At 40.0% G+C, this 7,852-nt stretch overlaps 1 non-coding gene across 1 annotated transcript; it reads right to left on the bottom strand.

The window, feature by feature from the left end:
• Positions 1–7,143: 7,143 nt before the first annotated feature.
• LOC143666431 (small nucleolar RNA SNORA4) lies at positions 7,144–7,277 on the bottom strand. Its single transcript, XR_013167629.1, has one exon. It is a non-coding gene; the product is annotated as a small nucleolar RNA SNORA4 (small nucleolar RNA).
• Between the last annotated feature and the right edge of the window lie 575 nt (positions 7,278–7,852).

Genomic DNA, 7,852 nt, shown 5'->3' with positions numbered 1-7,852 from the left:
ATCCCTAGCAATTCCATATGAATTTTAGTATCAGGTTGTCAATTTCTACAAAAAAGCCAGCTGGGATTTTATTTAATATTAAGATCAATTTGGGAATATTATCATTTTAACAATATTAAGCCTTTTAAACTATTAACAGGTTGTTTTTCTATTTATTTAGGTCTTTCACAGATGTTTTATGATTTACAGTGTTCTAGTTTTGCATATCCTTGGTTAAATTTTTTCCTAAGTATTTTATTCTTTTTGATCCTATTGTAAATGGAATTGTCTTAATTTTATTTTCAGATTGTTAATTGAAAATTATAGAAATATAAGTATCTTTGTTTTTTTGTTTATTCATCTCATATCCTGCAACCTTAATAATAATAAGGTTAATAAGGCTAATAATAATGACCTCATTATTAGCTCTAATTATTTTTTGTGGATTTATAGGACTATATATATATATATATAGTAACTTTCATATTACTATAAAAGTATATATATAGTATATATATACTATATATAGTACTATATATAGTATATATATATATTCATATTATCTGCATATAAAGATAGTTTCAGTTCTTGCATTTCAATCTGGTGTATTTTATTATTTTTTTCTTGCCTAATTGCCATGGCACACCCCTCTAATAGAGTTGAATAGAATTAGTACGAGAAGACATCTGTGCTGGTTTGAAAGGGTATATGCCCCCTAAGAAAAGCCATGTTTTAATATAAATCTCATTTCTTGAAGGTAGAATAATCTCTATTCAATACTGTATATTTGAAACTGTAATGAGATCATCTCCCTGGTTGATGTGATTTAGTTAAGAATGGTCGTTAAACTGGATTACGGGATAACATGTCTCCACCCATTTGAGTGGGTTTTGAGTAGTTTCTGAAGTCCTATAAAAGAGGAAACATTTTGGAGAATGAGAGACTCAGAGAGAGCAGAGAATGCTGCAGCACCATGAAGCAGAGAGTCCACCAGCCAGCGACCTTTGGGGATGAAGAAGGAAAACGCCTCCCGGGGAGCTTCACGAAATAGGAAGCCAGGAGAGAAAGCTAGCAGATGATGCGGTATTTGCCATGCGCCCTTCCAGCCGAGAGAGAAGCCCTGACTGTGTTCACCATGTGCCGTCTCACTTGAGAGAGAGACCCAGAACTTCATCGGCCTTCTTGAACCAAGGTATCTTTCCCCGGATGCCTTTGATTGGACATTTCTATAGACTTGTTTTAATTGGGACATTTTCTCGGCCTTAGATCTGTAAACTAGCAACTCATTAAATTCCCCTTGTTAAAAGCCATTCCTTTTCTGGTATATTGCATTCTAGCAGCTAGCAAACTAGAACAACATCCTTCTCTTGTTTCTAATCATAGGGGGAAATCTCAGTCTTTCACCACTGAATATGATGTTAGCTGTGGGTTTTTTGCAATGCTCCTTATCAAATTGAAGAAATTCCGTTCTACTGCTACATTGCTGAGTATTTTTAATCATGAACGCTATTGGATTTTGTCAAATGCCTTTTCTCCATCTATTGAGATGATTATGCATTTTTCATTCACTCTAGTAATATTGAATATTACTTTGATTGATTTTTGTTTGTTGAATCATCCTTGCATTCCTGGAATAAGGTCTACTTGGTCATCCTGTATGATCAATTTACTGTGTTGCTAGATTCAGTTTGCTAGTAGTTCATGAAGAATTTTGTATCTATATTGTCATAAAAGAAATTGTTCTGTAATTTTCTGTTCTTGTGTGGTCTTTTTATGTCTGCAGTATCAAGGTAATTCTCACCTCAGGGAATGAGTTGGGAAATGATCCCAATCTCTTCAACTTTTAAGAGAGGTTTCCAAAAGCTGACATTGATAGTACCAAGGCGTATGTGGGAAACACTGAAATCAGTAGTCATTTATAGTTTTATTCCTCAATTAGTCCTTTGCCACAGATCATCTTTAATGAGGTCAGAGTCCAGCAGGGAACTGAATAGTGCAACATATTCACCATCATGAAGTTGCTACTGTCCCTCCCCCCCTTCTAAGGCAGTTTTATTGAGATAAATATTCACAAACCATACAATCATCCGAAAGGTACAACGAGTGGTTCACACAGCATCATCATATAGCTGTGCATTCATCACAATTGAATTTTGAACTTTTTCATTACGCCAAAACAATTAAAAAGAAGAATAAAAAGAAAAGTGCAAAGAACACCCAAAACATCCCATCCCCCCTCCCCCTATTATTTCTTTCATTTTTTTTGGTCCTTTTTTCTCCTTACCTGCCCATAGCCCTTTTAAGTGAAAGGCTGCACTGAACTCGTGTGTATCCATGACAGGACAGCAACATGACACACTTGTTTTAAATAAACTTGTCATTTTGGAAGTCCTTTAGATTTACAGAAAAAATGTGAAAATAGTACAGGAAGTTCCCACATACCCACACATCTGGCTTCACCTATTATTAGCATCTCATATTAGTATGGTAAATTTTTTTACAAGTGATGAGCCAATGTTGATACAACATTCTTAACTAAAGCCTATCATTTGTTCAGATTTTCTTCTGAACAAATGATATTTGTTCAGATTATTTTCTTCGTTTTTACCTAAAGGGCTTTTCTATACCAGGATCCCACTCAGGATAACATATTAATTTAGCTGTCTGCTTCCTTAGGTAGCTTTTGGCTGTGACATTTCTTGGTCTTTCCTTGTTTCTGATCACCTGGGCAGATGTGAGGGGTACCTGGACTGCTATTTTGTGGAATGCCCCTCAATCGGGAGCTCTCTGATATTTGGGGGGAGGAGTTAAGGGATGTCAGGAGGAAGAACAGAGAGCCAGAGAGCCATTCCCACTACACCTTACCAAGGGGTCACACTTAACAGGACATCTGGTGATGTCAGCCTTGATCACCTGATGCTGTCATGCTTTACAGGTGTCATGGTGTAAAGTACCTTTTCTCCCCCATTTCCAAACTGTACTATTTGAAAAGAAGGCGCACCATGAGCACCCCATGCTGAGGAAGCAACAGTTATTTTCCACCTGTTTGGGTGTATAATACCTTTATCAATTATTTAGAGTCCTACTCTAGAGATTTCTCTCTCTCCCCCATTTATTTATTCAATCACTTATTCTTATCAGTATGGGCTTTTGAATATTTATATAATCTGTTATATATTTTATATAATAAAATATAATTTATTTTATACTCTGTCATATAAAGGCACTCTTTCAGCCGGCAACTGTGCCCCTCTGGCATACTCCTTCCATGCAGGGTTTTCATTTTGTTTCTTTTGTGGTGGTGGTGGTCGCGGTGGCAGCTCAGCCCTTTCTTAGTTTCTGACACTACAATATGCTCTGCGGGTTTTCTGGTTTGTGTCTTGCCTGGGTCACAGAGCAGTGAATTAAAATGAAGTTGGCCCTTCATACTGTCATGATGCTTCAGCGTCGCTGACCCCGTCATCATGTCCCTCAGTGATGGCTGCTGACAACACCCGCTTCTCACTCTCCTTCCTGCATCCTCCTGAAGCTCAGACAACCGCTCACATCAGAGACAAACTGTGCTCTTGTCCAACCACTAAAGCTTCACCCATTTAACATCAGAAAGGCACAGCCCCAGGCTCACTGCCACCTTTTGCTCCCACCTGCCTGGCTGAGCCTGTGCTTCCGAAGTGTCTCCCCATATGACGCTGAAAGCCTGCTGCTCCTGTCTGATCCAGGACCTGTGGGTACCAACGGGATTAGCTTTCAGACGCCTCTGGTCTCACTCACCTTTGATCCGAAAAGCTACCTGCGGTTCACCTAGTAGCAGCTATTTCTCCAAGAAAACCTGGTTTCTTTTATTAGAAAATGATATTAGAAGCAACATCTGGGTCCCAGGTTACTGAGGCTTTCTCCCACCTAAACCTTCCTAGCTTACAGAACAAGGAAATGCGTGTATACTAATCCACGTATGAACACATATTTATAAATATTTCTATATGTAGCCATTTAGATCTATATTAAGCTAAACATGAATTTGCACTGATGTCTGCAACTCAAATCCATTACCACATGGATCATTCGAACCTTCTCCTTTGCCTTTCTAGAACATCTCATTCCAACAATAAGAAACCATTTATTTAGCAGTTCTGTCCATGAAGCATGTACAGCAGTCTAAGAATTATTAACCTGTACCCTTAAGAAAACCAACTTAACCAACTAGAGTACAACGTTTATGTGTAGTTGCTTTGCCTTGTGTCTTACCGACTCCATTAATTAACAGAGTTTCTTAGGTCAGCAACTTTTCCCTTTACCATTTCCAGTGAGGTTGTTTCCTAGGTGTGCAATCAATTTAGATTGTTTTATTGAATTCTGCATTCCATCCAGGCATCTCCCACCACCATAAATAATTTTTAAAAATTTGCTTACTCTTCACTTTTTGTGCTATTGAGTTCAATGGGTTTTACAAACACATATGCCCACACACCCAGTTATTCCTGGTGACGCAAATCCATAGTGTCATGTATCCACTGTTATAGCACTATACTGAGTAGTTTCACAGTGTTAAAAATTCCCTGTGATTCACCTATTTAATTCTTGCCCCGAATCCATGGATACCAAAGAGCTTTTACTCTCTCTGTAGTTTTATATTTTCTTGAACGTCATATAACTGTTTCTTTCACTTAGCTATATGTATTTAAGATTCACCATGTTTCTTTGCAGCTAGATAGCTCATGTTTTCGTGACACTGTATAATGTTGCATTGCGTGGATGAACCACAGATTGTCTCCATTCGTCTGGGAGAGCATCTTGGTTGCCTCTGGATTTTGCCTATCATAAATTAAAAAACCATTAGCATTTGCATGTAGCTTTTAGTGTAAACAGAAGTTTTCAAATCAGGCCAGCAAAAATCTATGAGAGTGACGTATGATAAATATGTTTAGCTTGATTTGAAACTGGAAACCTACCCTCCAAAGTGGCTGCACCATTTTGCAGTCTCTCCAGTAGTGAGTGAGAACTCCTATTGCTTCCCATCTTTGCCAAAATGTATTAGTATTTTAGTTTCCTAGACTGCTTAAGAGAATACCATGAAATGGGTCCGATTAAACAATACAGGTTTATTTGCTTCTGGTTTTGAGGTTGAAAAAAATCAAGGCATTATCAAGACAACACTTTTTCCCCAAAGACTGTAGCATTCTGGGGCTGGCTACTCGTGACTCTTGATTCTTATCTTGTCACATACCAATGCACATGGTGACTTCTCTTGGCCTTTTCCTTCTCCTCTGGGTTCAATTGCTTTCAGTTTCTCTCTTCTATGGCTTTTTTTACTGCCTGTACTCATTCCATATTAAAATGACTCCTCTGATAGGACTGAGACCCATCCTGAATGAGATGGGTCCCATCTTAACTGAAGGAGCCTCAACAAAAGCTTCTACTTATAATGAATTTGCACCCACAAGAATGGATTAAATTTAAGAGCATGTTTTTCTGGGATACATACACACAGTTTCATCATATTCTTCCCTCTAGGCCCCCCAAATATATGTTCTTTCTACATGAAAAATACCTTCATTCCATCACAATATCCCAAAACTCTTCATTCATTTCAAAAACAATGCTTAGTATAAAGACCAATGGCTCTGGGTCTGGTCTGTCTTGGGGCACAATTCCCTTCCATCTGCGAACCTGTGAAACTTAGGGAACAATTTATCTTCTTCTAATATACAAAGGAGGGACAGACATAGGATAAACACTCCCATTCCCATAGGGAGAAATTGGGGTTAGGTGTCACAGGTCCCCAACAATTCTAAAACCTAACAAGGCTTACTCCATTTGACTTCAAGGCCTAAGAGGAATCTGTGGAATGCTGTTTTGGCCTCCAGTCCTGAAAACTCAGCAGCCCCACCCCTTCCCTGTGCTTGTGCAGTGTCCATGCTCTCCCTGAGAACTGGACTGAAGGCTCCACCCTCTCCAAACATCAGGATGGTAACAAGGCTCTCCGAGAAGGCCAAGGGCACAAGCTCAGAGCACCAGGCTTGTGGCCAGACTCTCTGCAATCCCCAGGGCACAGGTTCTCCCCTCCCAAGCCCTGGGCGGCAAGACTCTTCCTGAATAGAGGGCCAAAAGATGGTTCTCTCCAAGTTCCAAAGCAGGTTGGTCTCTTCCACACAAGGGGGGCCCTCTCTTTTGGCCCACATGATATCGTCTACCCAGACCTTAGCTTCCACAGTTCTGTCCTTGATATGACTCTTCCTTTAAGTTACCCCCTCTTTGTCCCTTTTAGTCCAGGCTGGCAGTCGTTCTATTATTTTAAGTTACAGGAAAAGCTTCTCTGCTTTGTAGGTAGTAACTCAGGTCCAAACCATCCAACAATAGACTCTCCATTGATCTTTCCTACATAACAGTATTTCCAGTCCTGACATCTCCTGAAATTGCTGACAGATTACAAATTCAATTAAGCCCTCGCATGGAGCACTGGTCTCTGGGGACTCAGTTTCTGGAAATTCAGAATTTTCCAAAATACCTATTTCTGGTGTCTTTGTGCCCAGAAGTTCAAGTCTCATTTTATCCCTTTCTTCTCAGATTTTACCATAAGCTTTAAGGAAAGCCAAGCTGCACTCTCCAACGCAGGGTCCAGCAGATGTTGCCATCTGCCTTCCCATGAGATGCTGAGCAAGTCACAACCCAGAGTTGTGTCACAGAGAAGCTAAGTGAAGGTCCACAGATGCCAAGTGAGGAACCCTTATAGGAAACAGAGGCTGAAAGCAATGGAGTCTGGGGGCAAGGGACCAGCAGATGTCAGCCGCGTGACTTCTCAGCTGATGAGGTGTTCCAGACACATCAGCCTTCCTTGAATTATGGATGCCTTAGTTTGGATATTTGTATATGCTTAGAACTGTAAACTTGCAACTCATTAAATCTCCTTTTTGAAAGCCATTCCATTTCTGGTACATTGCATTCTGGCAGCTTAACAAACTAATACAGCTGTCTACAAGTTACTTTTATGTGCAGGGCAACTTCTAGGACAGCAGGTCCATGGTTCTGTCCTTCAGACTGTGACCAACTGTATTGGCACCAAAGTCCACGCACCCCAGAAGATGCAATGGGTTACTCTGCTGCCTCCAGAATGAAACCAGGGGCCCACACTGAGATAGGAATAGACTGCGATGGTTATCTTTTTATAACATAAGCCACCAAATAGTAGTGAGCTATAGAAGTGCTACAGCCTACTGTGGAGTATGGCCTTCAATTCTCCCAAATAGAACATACTGTAAAGTTTATTTTAAAACTTTCTGTTAAAGATACACTTTTGGTTATGATGGTTAATTTTTTGTGTCAACTTGGCTAGGTTGTGGTGTCCAGTAGTTTGGTCAAAACAGGTCTACTTTTTCTGTGGAAGCATTTTGTAGATGGGATTAGATCAGTCGACTTTAAGTAAATATACTACTCTCCATAACGTGGGTAGGTTTCTTCTAATAAGTTGGAGGCTTCGACAGAAAGAGTTGAGGCCTTTAGAGTTCAGAAGAATTTCTTACTCAAGACTTTGACATTGGCTTTTAACTGGAATTTCCAGCTTCCCATTTTGCCTAAGGAATTCAGCATCACTTCCAGTGTAATTTCCAACCTGCAGCCTGCCCTATGGAATGCAGACTTTCAAACCTCCAACTTGATCCAATTCTTTATAACAAAGCTCCTAATCCGTACACACACACACACATAGATAGGTAAGTAGGTAGGTAGATAGATAGATAGACAGACAGACAGACATATGGGAGGAGGGCACACTGAAGAGGACTTTTCCGAGTCAGAGTTTTGCAGCTGAAATGGAATCAGGGACCCACAACGGGGTAGGTTGGCTTTAAAGTGGCCTTGGGGAGCAGGTTAAAAGGGT

The sequence above is a fragment of the Tamandua tetradactyla genome, chromosome 22 (genome assembly GCF_023851605.1).
Source record: "Tamandua tetradactyla isolate mTamTet1 chromosome 22, mTamTet1.pri, whole genome shotgun sequence".
NCBI classification, from domain to species: Eukaryota; Metazoa; Chordata; class Mammalia; order Pilosa; family Myrmecophagidae; genus Tamandua; species Tamandua tetradactyla.
Note: the sequence above shows the minus strand (reverse complement) of the source record. Positions and strands in the feature narration are given on the sequence as shown.